The sequence below is a fragment of the Lycorma delicatula genome, chromosome 4 (assembly GCF_047948215.1).
Source record: "Lycorma delicatula isolate Av1 chromosome 4, ASM4794821v1, whole genome shotgun sequence".
NCBI lineage: Eukaryota > Metazoa > Arthropoda > Insecta > Hemiptera > Fulgoridae > Lycorma > Lycorma delicatula.
In genome coordinates, this window is record NC_134458.1 from 160,304,852 (window position 1) to 160,329,703 (window position 24,852).

Below are 24,852 nucleotides of genomic sequence, written 5' to 3' on the forward strand. Positions count from 1 at the left end.
TTGTCACCCCAACAAAATTTAATTCATAAAAATTTTAAAAATAAACTAAAAAAAATTTAAAAACAAAATAAAGATCTATAGGGTCTTATCGTCCCTCTCCTAAATTTAAGCTTTTTAACTTAAAAATAAAATTCAAATTAAATTTTAAAAATAAAGTATAATTTTCGTCAAACCCTTCATTCCAGACCTCAATTAAAAGACTAATTATTATGCTACCTTAGCACAGTCAAAATACTGCGGCTATTTAAATCATTGAGCAGGCCAAACCTTAAATAAATTACAAAAGGACATGTTTTTGATAAACAGGCGAAATTATTTTTTGCCTAATTCATAAATAAAATGTTTAAATCTACTAATTTAATCATAATTAAAAATAAAAAAAATAATTAAAATCCAGTAAAAAATAAATATAAAAAAAATTAAATTTTAATCTACAACGAACTTTAAATGATGAAAGATTCTAATCCAACAAGAAAAAGAAAAAAAAAATTATATAAAAAAAAGAGCTTATACACCTTAATATAAAATTTCAAAATGAAAAAAAGAATAAAACTAACAAAAAGAAATTCTCGATTAAATCAATTTACCAGATAACCAGATATAAAAAGAAATGAATTTCATATCGAAACAATCCCAAACTTATAAATAATTATTCTACCATAAAATACAGATTAAGATAGATTTTCACTATTCGGGGAAAAAAAATAAATTAAAAAAATTAATTAACCCTGATACAAAAGGTACTAAAAAAATTATTATTCTAAAATAAAATTTATTTATCCAATACTGTACAATTAACTAAATTAAAAAAATTAAATAAAAAAAAGAAAGACAAAAAAAACAAAAAAAACCCTATCAGACTCAACTGAATTGAACAGTAAAAAATCTTATTGTAAATAAGAATAAACCGAAATCTGATTCTAGATACACTTTCCAGTACATCTACTTTGTTACGACTTATCTCAATTTATGAGAGTGACGGGCGATAATTAAAAGCAAAATTCAAAAAATTAATTTAAAAAAATTACTATTAAATCCAAATTCAAATTTAATCAAATTAAAAAATCAAAAAACAAAAATTAATGTAACCCATAATAACCTTTTTATAATTGCATCTTGACCTAACATAGATCCTTAAAAAGAAAAAGAAAATAAATTTTCATTACACTCAACGACAGAGATATACAAGAAAAAAAAGGTACAAAAAATCGTGGAATATCATTTAAATTACAGGTTCCTCTAAAAAGATTTAAAAACCGCTAGATCTATTAAATTTCAATTATAAAAAATATACTACCTTAGAAAAAAATTACTAATTAAGAATAACAGGGTATCTAATCCTGGTTTAAATTCAAATTTACATAGAAAAAAAAAAATATTATATAAATTTCACCTAAATACAAAATATTAAAACCAAATAAGACTAAATTCTAAAAAAATTAACTTGAACCTGAGGAATAACCGCAAATGCTGGCACAACATTTTTTGGTTCTAAAAAATATAACTTAAATTAAAAAATTAAATTAAAAAACCTTAACACTGAAAATAAAAATTAACCATTAAGGATATTTAACCTAACAAAAATTTACATGCGTTATAAATTTAAAGCCAAATTTTAAAACAAAAATCAAATTTAAAAAAAATATATATTAAAGAGGAACCTTAAAACCACACTTTTAAACAATAAATAAAACAAAATACACTCAAAAAAGGATCTCCTCCCTTAAGCAAAAATATAACTTCAAAGCTACCCCTAACTGAAGTTAAATAAAAAATTATAGCCTAAAACAGATAAATAAACTCAAAAAATAATAATTTAAAGAAAGAAACATAAGATAAAGCTACCCCTAACATTATCTAATTTTATATAAAAAACAGTAGTTTAAATAAAATAAAAGTAAACTTAAAATCTGATAATCTAAAGCCACACAAATATAAGATAAAGCTACCCCTAACATTTTCCTAATTTCATATAAAAAAAACAAAAAAACAATGGTTCAAAATATATAAAAATAAACTTAAAAGCTGATAATCTAAAGCCACACAGGCTTAAGATTAGTCAAACACGCACACGCATACACATTCAGGTGAAATTCAGAGCATCCTCCTTCTACTAAAGATAGTTAAATGTAATAGTTTTCCACGATCTTTCAACGTGTTAAAACTCAAGTTGAAAAGTAATAAAAAAACTTAGTAATCGATTACATGTAGTCCGAAAAGTCTAAGAACGCTTAAATAACTTTTAAACAATCAAAGACAAAAAACTGTGATTTTATAAATCTTCACTTGTGTAACAAAACTAACTTTTTGACATATGCCTTAAATTTACTTAATTTGTAAGTGGATTCATTTCCTTTTGTCGTTTGTCTCCTTTTGAACAAATTAACAATTTTAACAATAAATCTGACCGACTAATATCTAATTTTATATCATAATAATTATTGATTTCGGGCATTACTTAGCCTCGTTAAAAATTTCGGCCCTTTAGGTACATACTAATGGGGTACCCGAATTTTAATGCAATACCCGAATTTTATGTAATTTTAATAGAATCGATTAAGTTTAAATGCTAGTGTACAAATAATCTTCACCGTAAGACTATTCCAGATGGCGTTCACACTCTTTAATAAGCGAGGTTAAAGAATCCATACGTTGTACTAAAACACGAAGTGGAATTATATGAATATATTCCCAATACATAAAATTATTTAAAATTTATAAATTTTATTAATTTTTTTGTTATTGTTTTCAATATCATTTTACGGGTGAACTTTATTTGATAGTGAGGATAACAAAATGTAATTTGCCTTTCATCCGGAGGTCCCTGGTTCGAATCCCGGTCAGGCATAACATTTTCACACACGCTACAAATCATTCATCTCATCCTCTGAAACAATAACTAAAGGTGGTCCCGGAGGTAAAAACAAATTGTTTTCTCGTGAACAACCAGTCGCATTTTCAGTGCCTTTCTTTTATCTTTCTGAAAACCTCTTTCATTATTGCAACACCTCTCGATAGTAATGTCATCAGCATATGCACACCGATCTGTAGAAAATAATTCCGATTAAGTTATCTTATTTAATGTAGCATTACAGTGGAGATCATTTATTTTATCCGATTGCATATTGATGCTATAGTGAAATCGAATCATTACGTAACTGAAATCAATAGAAATCTTACTCAAGTCTACTTCTTTACATGAATCTTATTCAAGCTATGAATATTGCAATCTTTGTCTACTGAATAATAATTTGGGATGAGGGATCGGCTTCTAAGATAATATTGCAGGAAATTTTAAAGTACAGAAACCTGCGGTGTCTATCTCATTCAACGGTATAAGTTATAAAGAATCGAGTTTAAAAAAACACTGAAAGAGTTAAACTTTTTTGAAACGATTTACTTTTTACAATTAACTATATAAGCAAGTTTCTATTTAAATAAAAAGTAAGTAAATAAAAGTAAACGTCTTTAAATAAAAAATGAAATAAATTATATTAACTTAAATTTAAATAAAAACTTAAATGTTTAGGTTATAAGAGATGATACTGACTGTAAAATATTCCCGCTTCCCTCCATAGATTCAAAATATATTTAATCGGGGGACGGTCTACATGGGTGAACGTTTGTGGTGGCTTATCTGATCATATATTACACAACGTAAAGTAATAAATGAAAAATGAATTTAAAAAAATTGTTATTAAAATATGTTTATTCGACCCAAGATTAATTTAAGTGATCGATATTCAGTTGTGATAAAATATTGCTCGGGGGAGGTACCTTTTTGTTTGATATTTTCTCAGTATAAAGGATAAATGAGGTATTTTTCTATTGTGGTTATAAAATGAATTGTATTATTGTTTTGAAAATTGGCACTGCTTCATTATACATTGACTTGCAATATGTTTAATATGTAAAAGATTTCCTGACTGACTGAATCACTCTCATCAATATCCAGCCTAAACTCTTATTGTTATAGAGAAGTGAAATTTTGAAGGTATGTTCGTTTTAATAGCAGAGGTGTGCTAAGAAAGGATTTCGCGCGAAATTCGACTTATAAAGGAGTGAAATGATGATACTTTGCGTTTTTTCGATTTTTTCAGCTTCTAAAAAAAATATCGACTTGATCCTTGACAACTTTTTTAAATCTTCCTTATAAAAATATGTAAAAAAAAATTTCTACATTTTTTCTATAACTGAGGGGGTGAAATGTGATCAAGCAGAAATTTTAAAAAGTTGTTCATATCATCTAAAATTAATGATCTACTTAGTTAGTTTTATCACTAAGAATTGATTATTTCTTTATATATATAAAAATGTTAAGTTCGTTTGTTCTGCACCGATTGAGCTCAAATTTTAGAACGATATATAACCCGCATCATAGATTGTTTTCACCTATTTTTAATAAATCTATCTATCTATTTTTAATTTGTACAGTTTTTTAATAAATAAGAGGCTAATAAATCAGATGGAAATGTAAACAAAGGAAAACCAATCAGATCAATGCAAGATGGCCGCTGTCAAACACAACGACCAATCACAAAGAGCCCGTATGGCCGTTGCCAATGTAAACAAAATCACAACTGATTAAGTAAAAAATTTCTTTGAATTATATTTAACAGCTAAAACATCTGTATTTTATTAAAAAAAAAACAAAAAAAAAACACCAAAACAAAAAGAAAAGCCACCAAGAAGGACAACTGCAGTTGGTGATGATATGAATGATTTATAGCGTATGAAAATGCCATGCCTGACCGGGATTCCAACTCGGAACCACTGGATTAAAGTCCGAGACGTTACCACTCGCGACACGGAGGGCGGCAAACATATTCGTTAGGAGCCGAATAAAAACACGACTTACCAATATGGCGTTGTGTGTCAAACCAATTTTATACGGACTATAATTACTTTTAATACGCGAAACCCTTTGCAATGATTGAACATTAACTTAAACCTCTTCAAAAATTATTCCTTTTGAACTAAGCCACATTTTGATATCATTGTTTTTCTATAACACGGCTGGAATTCTTTTCGTTTAATGATAAGAAGCGTTGTCGAAGACAGTAACCGAATTCTCTTCCAAAGGACATAATACACCGATAACTATTTCTAAATAATTCAAATTCGTGTAATTTTTTTACGTATCGCGTTTTTATCAAAATCTCACCTTTTGCTCAATTAACCTGCGGGGTTTTGTTTTCTTTGGAGACCGTAATTCATTAGTAGATTCATACTCGAGAATCACGTTGTACACTGAAGCGGCAGAACTTCTACTTACGTTAGCAGTTTATTAACATCTGAAATCAACGCCGTTTGATTATTCTGTAATTTGTAAGCATTACTCTGCTTTTGTAAGTATTTAAAATGATGTGTTTTTTCGCACGACTTAAGGGCTTTTTTTCGTAGCCCACAAACCTTTATATATAAAAATGTTAAGTTCGTTTGTGTACGCTTCAAAAACTCAAAATGTTCTGCACCGATTGAGCTCAAATTTTAGCACGATATATAACCCGCATCAAAGATTGTTTTTATCTATTTTTCGCATCAGTCACATACCCACGACCGCGAGAAAACAGTTTTTTTAACGGTCAGTTGTGCACCAGTGACCGCGCCATCTGCCGGAAGCGAGGGGAACACTCGCTATACTAGCTAACGACAACCGCAGTCACATGTGAAACAATACCTGTTCCCAATTACATTGTTAACAAAAAAAAAAAAAAAAACGTATCCACTTGCATCTGATTCAGATTATTATACAATCTGAATTAAATATTCACTTTAATCGAGGTACTTTTGTGTGATCGTGTCATGATTGAGCTGCGCCTTTCACCAAGCTCTGAATTTATTAGAAAACGACCAACAGTGGGATACATGTATTAATGACGCGTGCAACACTGCACATCCAAACCAAATTCGCGCATTATTCGCAATTATATTGACCGCTTGCTTCCCTTCATCTCCCACAGAGTTATGGGAAAGATATCGATCGCATATGGCTGAGGATATTTTGCATAGAGTACGCCTAGAAATACCAATATGACCATGGAATTTACAGAAGGCATTTACAACGAAGCATTGATAAATATTGAAGACAAGTGCTTAGCTATTGCAAATAAAGTTCTTAGTCAATTGGGAATGCCAGCACCCACACGAGCTGCGATTGCTTCATTTGATGTGGATTTACGCCGTGAGCAGAGTTACAACATTGGTGATCTTCAGTCATATGTCCAATCAAACATTCCCAAATAACCGCGTGAACAGAAAGGCATTTATGATCGCATAATGCAAATGATAAATGACGGAGTTGGGGGGACCTTCTTCTTGGATGCGCCAGGAGGAACTGGGAAAACATTCCTCATTAGATTGATTCTAGCAACGGTTCGATCAAAAAATGACAATTATCCTCTTGCGGAATATTAATCAGCCAAAACTCTGCAACGGCACGCGACTTGCAGCTAAGAAATTGATGAATAACGTAGTGGAAGCAACGATTTTAACGGGGTCTTTCAAAGGTGAAGATGTCCTCATTCCTCGAATATCCATAATCCCGACCGATACACCATTTTAATTTAAAAGATTGCAATTCCCAATTCGATTGGCATTTGCAATCACAATCAATAAAGCTCAAGGTCAATCTTTAGAATTGTGTGGTTTAGATTTAGATGCGGATTGCTTCTTACATGGGCAACTGTATGTTGCGTGTTCCCAAGTCGGAAAACCAGATAGCCTTTATATCTACGCAGACAGTGGAAAAACAAAAAAAAAAATTGTATATCCACAAGTATTGCAAAATTAAACTTCTATGAAACGTATGCTTTGTTTTGTTTCTCATTTCTCATCCATGCAACCACAATGTGCCACAGCGAAACGTGGCGGGTAGAGCTAGTATATATATATATATATATATATATATATACATACATAATACATATAATATACACACTCACAGGTGTATCATAAAGTTCTCCCGGGACTTTCATAACCTATTCTAGTCGTAATAATAATTTTAAAAGTTCATATAAATAAATGCCCTTAAATGCTTCGTTTATGAGTTTGGGCTAGTGAAAGATTTCGCACGGATTCTAGCTATCCCGGTGAAATGAGGTCGTACTGAAATTTTTACAACGTTAATTAAGTGACAAAATTTGTGATTTCTTATGGTTTCTGATGTGAAAAGTGGAATAAAATAGGTCCCAGAATCATATCTGCAATATTTTTTGAGAAATCTGGGGTGAAAACCAATAAATTGGTGTAAAAAACCCTGTTTTTTATGTTTGACGTACAATAACCTTGTTAAATGGGTAATAAACACATAAAAAAAGTTTAACAAAACTTGTAGAGAATTTAATTCTGAACAAAATGGTGTAAGATAAGTTGAATAAAAGGAAAGTTAGAAAAATTCGAACAAATATTCGAATATGCTGAAAAACGTAGTAATGTACTGTTTCTAAATAAAATTCAAATTTTTGAAGGACTTTGTTATACCATCCGGAATAAAAAAGAAAGGTCGGAAAAAGGTTGTAGGTGGATGAGAAAGTAATTGACCGTGATTCTACTACAAAAAAAGTTGCCCGGTAATTTTGGGATTTTAATACTCGCCGTAAAGCTTTAAAACTACAAATATCGCGGTGATTGGTCTAACAAGAAGTTTAGAAAATAGGCAGATTGATATTTTAAAAATCATATTTATAAAATTTCAATTCTTTAATATATTATAGCAAAAACTGTTATTATTTCTTAAATTATATAGCATATAATTAAATATTATTTCTTAAACTTTATAGCAAAAACGGTTGTTTTTATGAAAATTAATTGATTTTTATGTTAAATATTACATAAGCTTATTAAATCGGAGTATTTTTATCGATGTAAAAACATTTATCAGGCTTGGATCTACCTTATCCTACACAATGCATTCCATGAATTAATCCAATCCGCTATATATAATGATAATCTGAACAATATTAAAAAATATATATAGGTCACTTCAGGTATGGGTAAAGCTACTCCATTCACAAAAAAGGTTCTACCCCATCATTTTCCTGGATAAATCAAGGGAAACCGCGGTTAAACCTTGACCAGAATAGCATTATAAGATACACAATTATAAAATAAAGAATTATGAAATAAGGGATTAAAATTCGTACTTACTAATCGTTTAAATTACAAACACATTAAATAATATTAAAGTAAAAATAGCTGCATTATTTAATATTGACCTATTATGAGTATTTGTGAAAATTACGTTTTACAATTTTTCAAAAAACACAAAACTTCGACAACTAGATAACACTGATAATTTTAGATGTTTTTCATGTTTGAAAATACAATTATTATTACATTTTTGGTATTCTCATTGGTAATTAAGTGTATATTCACAAAAACTCATAATAATCTGCTAATAGGTCAAAGTATTAAATAATGTAGCTGCTCATTTTAAATAACTGGTAAAACTAAACAGTTTATACAAGGAGTATTGAGGCATGTTTGATAGTATATTGGACGTCAGTAAGGAATTTATTAGTAAATAATTTTTTTATACCGGTCGGATAATTTATACCATCTTAGATTATAATAAATCACAAATAAGTCAATAAATGTTGTCACACTGTTTTTATCAAGTCTATTATCACAGTTAATTATCATAAAAATGTTCTTAAGTTTCTCTTTGTGTACTTGCTGGAATGTTTGTATACTGAGAAAATATCGTGATAGCTGAAAAAATAAAATAAAATTCTATTTTATACTCACAAGCTATTATTTGTTTTTTATTTTATTTTGTAGCAAATTTACTTTTTTATAAAAATGACAGAATTTTAAATCAGTATAAATTTGCAACTCATACATGAAAATAAGTAAATAAGAGTTCTGAGAAATATCTTTCAACATAATCGTCAAACGCGAAATAACACACACATACACACACACACACACACACACACACACACACACACACACACACGCGTACGTACGTACTTCGTGAAAACTGTATAATTTTGTACATTTACTTTACTTGGTGAATTACGGTAATCATCTGAATAAAATGTGGAATCTCGTGGTCGAAATTCTTTTCTATGAAAGTCTTAGTTTACAATTTTAATTATTATTATTTTTTTTATCTTATTTTCTATTTGCACAGTAGAAATTAAAACAAGAATATAAAAAAGTAAGTAAGCATTTAATAAGAAGAGAAGATTCTGTGTGGAAAGTTAAACTTAGCGTTAAGGAAGAGATTAATGAAATATTTTATATGGGGCTGAAACGTAGACGATGAGAAAGGCAGACAGAAAACGAATTGAGGTTTTTGAGATGCGGATATGGCACAGATAGCAAGATAGTGTAATAAATGAAGAAGTATTAAGGAGAATCGGAGAGAACAGGAAAATGCTAAATATGACTGAATAAAGGAAAAGGAACTGGCTAGGACATATTTTGAGAAGAAGGTGTTTATTAGTGGATGCGATAGAAGGCTTGGCGAACGGAAGTAAAGGAAGAGGAAGGAAGATAATTCAAATGATGGATGGAATTATGGAAAAGGGAAAATATGCTGAAACAAAGAGATAAAAAAGATGGAACAAGGTGAAAAGCAGCAGCCATGACAGAACCTGCCCTAATAGCACAACACTATGAATGAGTGGTTGTTATCCTAGAAATAATTTTTTTTTTAAATACGAGCGTGTAAATCATACAATTTTTTTTTGCGTACAGGACGCAAATATCACTGCACTTGAATTAAAATTTCAAAGTATCTTTACATAAAATTGTTTGTTCTTCAAATTTCGTACCTTTGATTTTCTACCTTATTGGAATCAATTTGTTAGATAAATTTTTCCAGAAGAAGTATATTTTTAAACATTATTTTTCATTAAAAGAGATGTGCAATTCAACTTGTTTTATTTATACAGATTAAATGGATCAGAATATGTTTATTTTTTGCATGTATGCATGCATAATGTTCGCTTAAAATTCAACAACCACTGAGACGATTTGAATGATTAATTTATTCCTGTTTATTTTATTTTAATTATTATTACGTTGCAACCAATTTTTACTTCTCCGACTAAATAGTCATATTTTATTTCTGAGCAGTGTAGTATGTAAGGAATAGTATGCTAATCGAGTCAGATTTTGAATGTCGGCATATTTGGTGATCTTGACGAAAAGAAACTATTTTAGTATGGAAAGCTTCTAGAAGGATGTATGTACATATATGGCCTAATATTTGCATCATATCTTCAGTTGGATGGAACGATTTGGATGAAATACGGATCTTATAGTCCAGTAGTAGTTGGTCGAAGGGGATGCACTCGGTAGTCGGAATTGTTGTACAACTTTCCTGGCTTTGGCGGATAATATTTTAAACATTAAAAAAAATAATTAAATTATTTAAAAAAATAACATAAGACAATGTTTAAATATGAATTTTGTAGATGGAGGAGGCGTAAGCAGCGCAAGTCGATTTTCTCAGAATTATTATTCGGCCCAAAAATATTTCTTTCCTTTCTCTCCAAAAAAAAAACAAAAAATGATATCAAGTGATGTGATGAATTTAATCACTTTTTACAAGTAACTATGTTATTTCATTATACTGGACATTTAAATTTTAAATAATGCATATGAATACAAATACTACAAAAACAAACATTATTCTACATAGTGTAAACAAAACAAAGCAACGTGTGGCGATATAAAAATAGGGAATTGCCATCAGCCATTCGGTTTAGAATCAGTGGATTTTAAATTTATTTTATGTATGCGAAATGCAGTATAGTATAATTATTAGTTTAACAAATTAGTACTAACATTTTAAATAGCCATTAGGTTTACTTTTGTTTCAAACAACTAACAGTAATCTACCTCTCTCAGTAAAATGGTTAAATTTGCTGAAGTGCATTGGCAATTTTAGTTAGCAATTATCCACATCTGTGATAATATTATCCAGAACATGTATATTTAATTGGTTATATTGGTTGATATTTGTTTTGAAAAAAAAAACTCTTAATTTTTTTTAAAATGGCAAAACTGTTTTATATATTTATTAACAGAATAGATTAAAATTCAATTTCCTCAACTACTAACTGAAAAACAGTTTATAAAAAAGATCTGAAAAAATAGTTCACTATTGAATGTTTAATACAAATCAGTGTAAGTATTCAAACCTTTAAGATTCCGTGACAGCATTTAACCTCTGATATACAAATTTTCTAATAAAACTTTTCCGGATTTTTAAAATCAATTGAGTTTTGAAGTAGCAGTTTGAAAAAAAAGTTCAGGTCATTTGAAGTAAGTAGTATGTCTTTGACGACTAAAAAATCCTAAAAAGCTACAAAATCAAAGTGGTAGCCATTAAAAAACATAAATAAAAACTAAATCGTCTATTTTGATCTGTATATAATAACACATTATACAGATCACATCATTATTCGATACATTATAAATACAAAAACATAAATTATAATATAAAATAAATAAATATGATTAAGTTCATATTATTTACTTAAATATAACATACGGAAAATAATGTTAAAGGAAATACATTATACGTTAAAAAATTTCTACAAAAGGACCAGCTGTGAGTCCTTTAAAAAACAAAATTCTCGTCTTTCCGAGTTCAGATGCTACTATTAAAAATTATTTTCAGCATTTATTTATGTACAAGTTAAAGGGACGCAGAAAAATCAGGATTTTTAAATTTAATTAATTTTTTATTTAGTATTATTTAAAATTTCATCCACTGTGTAATATTTTTCCCATAAAAGAAAATCTTTCAATTTCATTTTAAATAAACTGATAGAAAGATTTTTCAAACGGTTCGGAAATTTATTAAAAACGGCAAAGGAAGCATAAAAGATCCTTTCTCGTAATACGAAGTAGTCTAAGTTGTACGGAAACCGTTCGATTGTCTGGTTTGGTACGGGTTGAATACTGTTATTATTTTAACAACTACTGACTATTCTTTTTAGAAAATATTTTATTTAATTGTTTTACAGCGTCCTAATCAATTAGGAAAAATTTCATCAAGTTACACTCAGAAAGAACACATTAAGGAGATGTCATATCTTGTTTCCGAATGTGTAAAAGGCCAATCTCAAACATAGGATTGTTATAACAGGAATAAAAACAGCTCAAGATATAAATCTCCTTTTACGCTTTCTTCAAAGAAAAACGTTCTTTAAACAACAATTTTACGATCCTATACCAAACATTAACTCCGGTTAATAAAATTCCTTTTCCTCCGTAATTTACTTATTTGTTTATTTAATTATGTAAAACAGAGTAACAGCACAGTGACATGATGTCAACTTTGCAGAGATACCAAGGCATCTGTTCGGAGTTTGACGTATAAGTGTAAAATGTACCGATAAATATGTAGTCTTGAACAGACTCAGGCCGACCACTCCTGAGACGTGTGGTAAATTGAAACCAAACAACCTAGTATCCACAGACTTCCGTTCAAATCCATGTAAAAGCAACTGCCTTTACAAGAGCCTCGAACTTTAGAATTTTCGATTCGTAAATAAAGCTGATTCGTAAATCAGCTGATTTTGCGATAACGAGTTTAACCACTAGACTAACCCGGCGGGTTAAATTAATTGAAGATTTTCAACAAATTAAAAAACATAATTATGAAGTTTACTCAGCCTTAAAATACCTTCATCATACCATATCACAGAGCTAGAGAAATGAAGATCTACTTCACAAAAAAGTAATAAATTCCTCACAGAATTACCTTTCTCTTAGAATCATCTTTGCCGATCTCGTAAATAAAATATAGTAAAAATATCTATAAAACTTTTTTAAGACGCAATTATCGATTATGCTTCACTTATAAATGTACAGATTTTACATATAAAAGTATCATCTTCATAATTTTAAGATTACGGAAAAGTATTGAGTGATTCCGTTGATCGCTGTGTCTTTCTCATGGAATATTTTATCTTTAATGAAAGGTAACATTTTATGTATTCCTTCAAAGTATTATTTACCGGTTGCATTTTATATTTTTATTTTTGTAAGCATTCATCATAAAATTTTACAACGTTTTAAAAATGCAACAATCACACAAATGTACACTGATTTATATATATTTATATCTAATAAAAGTTTTTATTTTTGATACAAGGTCATTCTGAAAACATTTAACATATGATATACAACTATAGTATTTGTAAAATCTAAAGGCGGTTCCTCCCTACGAGCTGTCTCTACTTGTCTCCTCAACCTACTCCTATAAACCGGCATGCAGAACACGTACTATTGGTTGCCATAAAACTAAGACCTCCTAACTAAGATAAACTATTTTGTATGAAATCATTTTATGTTTCATGTTTATAAAATATAGTACGAATTAACGTTTTAACTAATTAATTAATTTTACGTTTATTATAGCGTGAATTTAATATCTCTGTAGTATTCTTCACTTTTTTATAATAAATGTATTAATGATTATAATAATATATTATAAGTATATTACTTTTTACTAACGTTTCTTTAACACCTTATTTATTTATACATTTTTTTACAATTTAATGTTCTTATTTTGTAGTTTTGTATGCCTACAAAGCTCAAAAGATTATTAGTTATTGGTGCGTACGTGCTATTTAGAAATAATTTTCGTAAATAACTACGCCACGTCATAGAAAACCATGACATTAAGGCTTATAATAAATAAACAACTCATTTCATTCTTTGTATTGTCATTGTTACTGTTTATTTATAGCAAAACCTTAGTTTAGCATACTTGGAAAAACATATACTTTCGAGAAATAAATAAATATACACTTTAAATACATCTTGAACAAAATATTTGGCAAAAATAATTTTATTTGTAACAATAAATTACCTGAACATATTTCGTTACTATAATAGTAACGTCATAATTAGATACGATGCAAGTCATTGCACATTAATTGACATAACTTTTGGAATACATTATTTTGGCTGCTGGTGTGAGGAGAAGCCTCACACCAGCCTCACCTCCCTCACCAACCTCACAGGCTTCAGGAGAAGCCTGTGAGGAGAAGAATAATTACAAAGTTTGAATATAATAAATTAAATGTTACACTGATGCATAGTTTTGTCTGGGACACCGAGTATATACTTCGTATATACTACTGTGCATGAAAATAGCTACTTAAATAATAAAAAAAAAGTAATAAAAATTAGCTTATTTAATATTAGCATCATTAAAATAAATAGATATGTAAATTTATTACAAAATTATCTCAATAGGTACTTAATTCAGCAGGTAACAGATTTAAATTAAGAGACTAGAAATTCTTTACATAAATAGTTCAAAATTGAAATAAAACAAAGAAAAAAGACCGAAAATTAGAAATTAAATTATTCGTATATTGATTTTTAAAAATGTAACATTTTAAATTAGGAATAAAAAAATTAAAATCCTTTAAAAATCTAATTTAATTCTTATGAAACTTGCGAGCAATTTCCAATTAGTCCGCTACAAGAAATCATAAGTTTCTCTATTATTTCTTAATTCAAAATGAAAATAATTCATTTCCCATAATGTAAAGCATCCAAGTACGACTTAATTACTATTGAAATACTTTGGAACTACGTATTAAAAGCCTGTTGGATCCTACATACTAAACCATATAAAATACCGGTTTAGCAGAAATTCGCATTAAAAATCCACAAAAAATTCAAAATCTACTAAACCATCTAACAAACGATCGTTATCGTTCGCTTTGTCTTTCTTTTTGTGTAATATTTTTTGGAAAATTTCTTCATATTTCAGGAAAAATACTTCTTTCCTTTGTGCAACTCAGCTTCCCATGGCATTGTTAATTCTGTCCCCCAAACAAGGAACTCTTAACTAGCTTTAATATATCTTGGCTCCCATTATAAGTAATAACTACACTTCTTAAATGTTTAATAACGCTGAAACTCTTCTAGTAACCGTCTGGTCCATCAAAATTAATGCAACTAAGACGTCCTAAGTTACATTTACCAAGCAAAAACAGACTTACTCATTAGTTTTATCGGAAGTATTCCTGTAGTGTACCCGTTTCCTGGTTTGCCAGTTGATAAAGGCTTTTATTAAAACGATCATGTGACATAAAATTGAAATTACTAGGTAGTCGACAAGAAATATAGCATATGTTAATTAATAGTAGGATTCAAATTACACTTCGCTTGAAATATTACAGAGTGATTCAGGTTTACTCCATCAATCTTACACCTTATATAGCCCCTTAAAAATTTCAGTATGACTTCATTTAACAGGGGAAACTGAAATCAGGGCGAAGTTTTTGGCTAGCCGTAACTCGATAACAAAGCGTTTTCGGACATATATTTGTACGAGTATGAATTATTTTTCCTTATTCTCTACAATCTCTAGAATCAGTTCCCAAATTATTTAGTATTCCTCCTGAATCACCTGTGTGTGTGTATATATATATATATATATATATATATATATATATATAAACGTTTTGATCAGCAATTTTTATCGTATGGTATATATGTATATTTTTATTTCTTATTGCAAACATATATATAATTTTTATTGTCGTCTTACCATATATTTGTCATAGTAATATTTTTTCCTACATGTTTCGCCGTATCAATTTATCAGCATCATCAGGAAATGAGAATTATCAACATCGCGTTTCGTTAGTCTTACACACAAAAATCAGATTAACATCCTACCAAAATATTACATATTAAAGTATATATTTACAAAAAGCACACAAATTTGCCGTGCTATCCAGTCTAATTTTAGGCTTAAATTGATTAAAATTCTTTTAATCAGTATTCTTTTTTTTGTGTATAAGACTTGTGTATAAGAAAAAATTTAACATTGACTAATTTTATTTATATTTTTTTATAATTGTCTGTAAACATTCTATGTGTTTTTAAATTACACTCAATGTAATTTTCATTAATTCTGCTATATTTCCCACTATCCTTGCACCGCAAGTAATAAAATGAGATATAATTCATTTAAAATTGATCAAGCAATTTTCTTAGTTTCTTCAGCCTATTAAATTACAATGCGTGATTGAGGCCGTGGGTGTGTTCTCAAGTGTTTTCAATCTAGAAATTGTGAACCAACGTGTTTATCTACTATGAATTTATATTCCCATTAATCTCTCAAATCCCACCCAGTGTTCACTGTTTCTGTACTATCCGTACACTTCAGATACATCAGTTGCAATTTATTAATTTTTTTTCTGCTAAATTATAGAGTTTAATTCACAGTTTACTACTTTTCATCGATATTAATTTTATAACAGCCCTACACATCAGAGTGAAATAACTATTCAAGAGATAAAAACTAAAATAATTTTAGAAAAAAAAAACAAATTGTATTATTTATCACAATTTTAGCTATAAAGACTCACAGATACTTTATTAATTAACTGAAATATTATATTAATTAACGTAATTTTCATTACTTACATGTTAACATGAACGACTTTAAGAGATACCTGAAACAAAATTAAATTTCATTTAATTAGACTATTTAATTATAATTTATAAGTTATTTCTTATTAATTACAAATAATTTGCCATTAGTCACAAGGTATGTAAGATTTTTGTCAATGTATACATAAGCCAGTGTTTAATAATAGAGTTAGAACAACATTATACTTGAAGTGAGGATGTAGTTTCTAATTTACGTTTGGTAAGAATTTTCTATGTATATGCCGTGACAACAGTAGACGTTGACCGTTGCATCCTCTTCAATTTTTCTTCCATATTCTGATTCCTTGCTTCTGTTACTTTTCCTGATCTTAATTATTAACTAATCGTACTCTATGACCAAATTTCATTATGAAAAGGGTAAAATTTTAATTCTTGACAAAACTGACATAAAATATGTTTCATTCATAAGTTTTTAAAAATATATTCATTGAATAATTTAATATTACACCTAACATTTTTGTAAATGCGAAAAAAACTATTTAAAAAAAAATGATACCTAATTTTCTCAAACTATCTAATAAGTCAGTACAGTGTCAATATCGGAAACCAATAGATTAATTTCTCTATTATTTTATTTTAATTTATATTCATTAATTCACTAGCTTTATAGCGTTTGTTCTGAGATTTTGTGAGAATTTCTCGGAAAAATTTGCATAACTTTAAATAAGAAAGTAAGTTTTGTACCTACTACTGTTATAATTGTTTTTGTATGTTTTGTCATAATTTGTTTTCACAGAATATTTTATGCTTAAGCTTTGTGTAATTTATTAATTAATAATACATGATTTTAAAGCCTTTGTTTATTGCGGAATGTACCAACACTGGTTTATAGGATTAGAGTAGGCAAAATTAGATTTATAATATTACAAAATACATATTATATTAAAAAATTAAAATACAATTTAAGAATGCTATTTTTAAATAATAATAGAAATTTTATTGCTTCTTTTTTATTTATTTTCAAGATTGTAAATGAAACTTTGTATTTATTTTAGTGTGAAACGTCTCGAAGTCATTCTTAATTATCTAAGGCTGAAATCTGTTAATGAGTGGTCATTTTGAATGTCAATCGAGTCCTTTCATAATGCCACAGGTTTTTTTTAAATATAGAGCTGCCTGGAGTTTGGTCAGCTTGTATTCAGTTCTATTTTAACCTATTTAATGGTAGTTTTTTTAGCGGTTACCCATGGCTCCGCACATGTATTTAATGTGTAGTTTGAGCATTTTGACACTGGTTTGATCTTCAGTTACGGCATCAGTGAATGACGCTTGATATTCAGCTTGCGGTTTTTTTGTAGCCTAAACTGAACGAGTGAGATCGATAATGAGGTGAAAGACAGGTGATAAGGAGATAGCAAATGAAATGGTGACTCACACTCACAACGGGGTAAAGAAAACAACAGCTGTGCACCAATTTTCAACTTTGTTAATATCTTCGGAATTAAAAAGGGCTCAGAACTGAGAAAATTGAATTTTGTAGCAAATTTTATGGGCTTTCAAAAAATTATCTTCACTTTGGTCGATTTTCTCACAGTTTTCGAGATATTCGCGAAAAACCGCGAAGCTGCGCGTTAAAATTTTGCTGAAGAGGGTGGAAAGGGGGTTGGGTGTAGTTTTTCAAAATGAAATGTAGATAACAATTTTCCACTTATTTGTAACTGTGTGAGCACAGTGAGCAAAATTTCATCACTATCGAAATAAAAGTAAATAAATAAATTATCTTTATGTATAGAGAATGAATGATTCATGTAGTGTTACCGGCCCAGCGCTTTCTGAGCTCATTATATTAATGAAAATAATGAAAAACGTTCACATAAACATGAAACTGGAAACGCTTCGTTAACGAGTTACGCCAAGCGAAAGATTTCACACCGATTCCTGAACAAAGAGTGAAATAAAACCATAGTGAAATTCTAAGAATCCAAATTAGGGAGTAAACTTGATGGTTTATTTTGGTCTTTGACCTGTAAAATGAAATAAAACAGGTTTCAGAACTATATCTCGAGTAGATTTCATAATATCCGACTTAAAACACATCAATGTTTTGTCTAAAAACACGTTCTTTTACGCTGTAATGCAAAAACCTTGTTAAATGATTAACAAATGCGTAAAATTTATTATCAAAACTTGTAGAGAATTTAATTCTGAGAAAATTGATGTAAAATAACCCGACGTAGGATATTATGAAATCATCACGAGTAAACGAAATCACCACGATCGTGGACGGAATGATACTGATCGGTAACTACTGGAGATATGGTTCTGGAACCTGTTTTATTCAAAATTGAGAGAGCTTGGTCGAGACATATTTATGGCTCTACCGTTTTATTCTGACCTTGGATCATCAAACTACCGTTTATTTCAGTCTCAACAGAGGTCTATGAAAATCACTTGTGACAGTTTTTCGTTCAGAAAAAACAGACGTTCTACAGCGACGGGATTATTATTTTACTTCAACAATGACCAAATATAATCGATTAAAACGCCACATATTTGGTTTAATAAACTCTATTTCAAATATAAAAAAAAAACTTTGCTTTACTTTTGCATGAAAATACGAAGAAACTCTTTCCCCAGTTATGTATTTCAGTGAAGATTAATTTTTAAGAAACATAATAATAATAATAATATTATTATACAGAAAGTACTACAAAACGAAAAATTGTCATCTTCCACCGTTCAGTGTTTGTACTCGTTTTAAAGTGCTCGTCTTATTTGCTGATGATCGTAGAATCGAAACACGAGGCTAAAAAAAAATGCATAATATAGGAAAACGTAGGGTGGAGTGAAAGTAGTGGAAAGAAGCTTGGTTGTTCTTTTGATTAATGGAAGATGAATTTTCGTACAATATTTCGAGGTGCAATTATTAACAATTAAGATTCGAATTCATAATAAATATTTTTTTTTTTAATTTTGAGAGAAAGTCATTCCCCGACTCACCGAATAATATAAACTCATACTCAAGACTATCTGTAATATAGATAAGAATAAATTTATTATTCGACTCCATTAGATATGACAAACAAAAAACTGTTCCAGTTTTTTAATCATTAAATGCAAGGAAAAAATTAGAAAAATTATAATTAACGTAAAGTTTTTAAAGGAGTATTTAGATACCACTTCAAATAATTAAGAGGCAAATGATTCGGATAAATAAGCAATAAATAAATATCATATCGTTTAAAAATGTAATAAACTAACAATACGAGTAAGTTATACGACCACCATCTTTTTTTTGTTAGTAAATTGAAACGTCTAAATGAATTGGTGGTGAAAAAAAAAACTGTTAAAACAAATGAGTTAGTAGGTACAACTGGATTTCGTTAAACCAAACAACCGGACAGTTCATTACGAAAACGTAATTACACAGGAAATACACGTGAATCAATATCAGCTTGTTGGCTGGTTGACTGACCAATTTCCTACCGCTCGCTTTGTTTATCTCTTCTATCCACAATCATCTGTTCCACATCGTTCGATCACTGAATCATTTTACCTTTCTTTTTTTATCGTGAGTAAATAATGAACTCGTATTTTCAACTAAACTTTTTATTTTAAATAATCTAAAGTAAATCCCTTAAGTTGCTAGTAATTTATAATTAAACTTAATGATCGTTGGATTTTTAAAATTTAACAAGTAATATTCAAGCTTTACAAAATATACAAGTCTTGTAAAATTAAACATTTGGTATCGGGGTAGGGAGATTAATCAATATATTTTAAAAGTAAAAAATATATGTGTACTAAGAGATAGTTATGATAGTAATGATACCAAAGAAAGCAGGGGCAGATAAATGTGAAGAATACAGAACAATTAGTTTAACTAGTCATGCATCAAAAATCTTAACTAGAATTTTATACAGAAGAATTGAGAGGAGAGTGAAAGAAGTGTTAGGAGAAGACCAATTTGGTTTCAGGAAAAGTATAGGGACAAGGGAAGCAATTTCAGGCCTCAGATTAATAGTAGAAGGAAGAGTAAAGAAAAACAAACCAACATACTTGGCGTTTATAGACCTAGAAAAGGCTTTCGATAACGTAGACTGGAATAAAATGTTCAGCATTTTAAAAAAAAATAGGGTTCAAATACAGAGATAGAAGAACAATTGCTAACATGTACAGGAACCAAACAGCAACAATAACAATTAAAGAGCATAAGAAAGAAGCCGTAATAAGAAAGGGAGTCCGACAAGGATGTTCCCTATCTCCGTTACTTTTTAATCTTTACATGGAACTAGTAGTTAATGATATTAAAGAACAATTTAGATTCGGAGTAACAGTACAAGGTGAAAAGATAAACATGCTACGATTTGCTGATGATATAGTAATTCTAGCCGAGAGTAAAAAGGATTTAGAAGAAACAATGAACGGCATAGATGAAGTCCTACGCAAGAACTATCGCATGAAAATAAACAAGAACAAAACAAAAGTAATGAAATGTAGTAGAAATAACAAAGATGGACCGCTGAATGTGAAAATAGGAGGAGAAAAGATTATGGAGGTAGAAGAATTTTGTTATTTGGGAAGTAAAATTACTAAAGATGGACGAAGCAGGAGCGATATAAAATGCCGAATAGCACAAGCTAAACGAGCCTTTAGTAAGAAATATAATTTGTTTACATCAAAAATTAATTTAAATGTCAGGAAAAGATTTTTGAAAGTGTATGTTTGGAGTGTCGCTTTATATGGAAGTGAAACTTGGACGATCGGAGTATCTGAGAAGAAAAGATTAGAAGCTTTTGAAATGTGGTGCTATAGGAGAATGTTAAAAATCAGATGGGTGGATAAAGTGACAAATGAAGAGGTATTGCGGCAAATAGATGAAGAAAGAAGCATTTGGAAAAATATAGTTAAAAGAAGAGACACACTTATAGGCCACATACTAAGACATCCTGGAATAGTCGCTTTAATATTGGAAGGACAGGTAGAAGGGAAAAATTGTGTAGGCAGGCCACGTTTGGAGTATGTAAAACAAATTGCTGGGGATGTAGGATGTAGAGGGTATACTGAAATGAAACGACTAGCACTAGATAGGGAATCTTCGAGAGCTGCATCAAACCAGTCAAATAACTGAAGACAAAAAAAAAAGAGATAAAATGTAATTGTATACATTGCTACTGTTATAGAAAAAAAATTTGAATTAAAAAAAAAATCGTTATTTTTACTGTTCTTAATAATTTCGACAGTTAGTTACCGATTGTAATTTGAAAGTAAAATGAATTAAAAAAAAATTCTTACGTTTCATTATTTGCACTATTTAAGGACATGATTTGTTGCGGATATATAAAAAAATAAAATAAAATTGTAGTTATCAAAAAACCGAGTTATGCTATCATTCTTATTCCAAATGCTAAATAATAATCATGTCTTAAGTCCTCTATTAGATCCTAAAGTCCCTTACAGACTAAATGATAGTCGCCTTGAACAAGTATCCAATCGATAATTGAGGCAAAATTTTTATGTGCTGGAATACAAGAAATAATCGCTCCTGTAGCCTGTGACTCAAGCCAATTAATGTTGTTTTAATTCGTGTTTGCTACCTCGAGTGGAAAATATCGGACTGTTTAAGGAAGACTGCTTCGAAATTTTAAAATAAGTACATGAGACTTGTATGTAAGTCTCCTGAAGCTAAATATACCATCCATGTTGGTGGATTTTCTGAACGGAAACTAGTATATCTTTACGAAATTAAAAAAAAAAAACTAGTTTAAGGTAATTCATCAAATTATTCATCATCAGAAGATTACAAAAAGAACTTCCCTTATTAAGCGATAATTATTTCATTAAATTAGTCCTGTAAACTTCACTATTATTTGAACCAGTATTTTACCACAATACCTTTTCCTTTTTGAGCCCAAACTTATAACATAGTTCTTAGCAGAGACTGCACCAGCTATGAGCGGGCAAATGAGCTGGAAATATTGATACTGATATTGCCACCGGATTGTATCCAGCAACTTGTCTGAATACAAGAGGCTGTAACTCCATAAAAAGTAGTGTCCATACTACGGGATACATGTTTCTGGGGATCATTATCCGGTTTCTAAGAAGGTTTAGAATACCCTGACCTAAGGATTGTGAATCTAAATGCGGGAAACAGGTGACATTCCTGGGTTACGGTTAGAGAAACGACCACCAATGTGGTGGTTAGCTGCGAATAGAAACATTCTGAATAAACAGTCGCAGTCAGGCGATATCTGAAGTGTAAGTGGGTGTTGTTAAACGGGAGGATAATCCACTTTCAAAATGCTGCAGGCTGAAAAGAACACACCGAGTATCAGCCGCTAGCAAATAAGCCGAGAGATCCCTCACACGTATCAGTGGAAAACCGGTCAAGTCAACGCAGTCTGGAGGAATTAATATGGAGGAAGGCAGTAGGGAATCACCTGTATTATTTTCCAAAGTATCACATTTTGGTGGTAATGGCAAATTAACTGTTTTCCGGAAACTAAATGCAAACGGCTGCAAATCGGATACCTGGTCACGAACACTCATTAGTGGATTCGCATAAAAAGAAAATGCCCATCGTGCTGTCTAGAAAATTGAAGTTAGATACAGAATGATATACAGAAATTTGAAAACTTTCTATAAAAACGTATTTTTGTACTGTGCATCTAATCGTACTTAGTTTTATAATATGAAACCGTTTTCAAATGTTTAAAGCTCCGTGTAATAATATAAATTAAATTTTAAAAAAATGGAAGAGAATTATAAAACATATTTATGAAACATCAAACCTGTTTTTCGCATTTAGGAGTGGTTTATAAGCAGGAAGTCCCCGCAACCTTTCTTACCCTCCGAAAAATCAACGATTAAGAAGTAATATTATTTTGAACCAATTTTTTTCTAAACATTTTCAACATTCAAGGAAAGTAGAAATATTTGATAATCTAAAACTTCCTACTTCTCAGGCAGACTATCTCCCTCGTCCCATTTAATTAAAAAAGTGTGTACTGTTATATTCAGATCATTCTCTAAAAAAAGCTGTTTTGGTCCTGAGCACCAAGATAAAAATTGAATAGTGTAGGGGGGAGTAGAAATCTTCTGTTCCTCCATACATTGTAGATTCCGGGTCACTCTTTAACAAAAATTAAAATATTTTGTGATATTTAAACTGTTTATTTTTTCAAATGTATTCTACCTTCAGGTAAAGTTACCAACAGGTTCAAGATTCCTTAACTCCCTCTATCCTTTGTATAGCTCCTTAATATTTGAATATTAAATATTAATATATTCAAAGCATTTTTTAAATGCGTTTTACCTTCACAAAAGTATAAACTAATGATGTTTTGGGACTCCATGCTTTCCAGGACCAAATTCTCTAGTCCACTCGGTTAAAAAAAAAAATGAAACATATGTCTGTTAAGGAATAAGGTATAAGTATGATCTTATACTTACTGGTGTTAAAAGAGGAATGAGAACTTTTCCTGTAGTCCGCATTAATAATTAAAAATTGAAATATTGTGATCCTAATCTTTACTTTTAAAAACATTTCTTTGAACTTTTAAAATTTTTTTAAAAATAGCTTTGTTTTAAATAATATTTCTCAGTAAATAACTGTTCTCGTATAAAGAAAACCAATTTACTCTTATAAATATAAAAAATCAAAACAGAAACAATGATGAGTTCATTTTAAAAAGTAAAGTTTGGATTGAATACGGTTAATAAAAAAAATTGTGTAACTGTAACGTCTATTTGTATTTTGTTTTCTATCCAAGTAGATTATATGCTATTTAATTTTTCCCTTTTTACTTTACAATAAAAGAGGTTTTCTAAGTAAGGAAATATCAATTTTGTTTGCGCGGATTAAGTTTGAAATAAAAAGTAAAAAGTTCATAGAACTTCTTTTAAAAATGCCTTGTAGCTATGTTTTTCTACAATTGCGTGTTTCAAATGGTAATATTATTTTCAAGTGGTGTGTGTATATATACACACTACTTGAAAATAATATTACCATTATTGTCATATATATATATATATATATATATATATATATATATATATATATATATATATATGAAGGGATAAGATAAAAACACCTGAAACTATTTCAGTTACAAGTTTTAGTTTATAAATTTTATTAATTTTTTCTTTCTGTACTTTTTATTTCTTATCGGGTAATGTTTAATAACTTGAAAAAGTAAAGAAATCCAAGATTACATTAAAGAAATTTATTACAATAAGTTTATAAATACGTTTTTACTGAAAAAAACCTTTTTTTTATCACAAAGTTAATCTATTTGTTGTTTTTAATATTTTTTCTGTGTTAAAATAAAAATAAATAGTATCAAATAATTTTCGCAAATTAATTTTGAAATGAAAATCACGTTTATTGAATAATTAATTTCAACTGTTTAAGATAAAGAAATGAACGAGTCGTAATGCTAAAAAAAAAAGTTAACTTAT

At 29.3% G+C, this 24,852-nt stretch overlaps 1 protein-coding gene across 2 annotated transcripts in view; it reads right to left on the bottom strand.

Annotated features, from left to right (window-relative positions):
• The window catches only part of LOC142322962 (uncharacterized), a 1,168,170-nt gene that overhangs the window by 73,120 nt on the left and 1,070,198 nt on the right, over nucleotides 1-24,852 (bottom strand). For both annotated transcript variants that reach the window (XM_075362062.1, XM_075362063.1), the window contains exon 8: nucleotides 16,423-16,451. The gene's annotated coding sequence lies outside the window, so the exon portion shown is untranslated. The remainder of the gene's footprint in view (nucleotides 1-16,422; nucleotides 16,452-24,852) is intronic.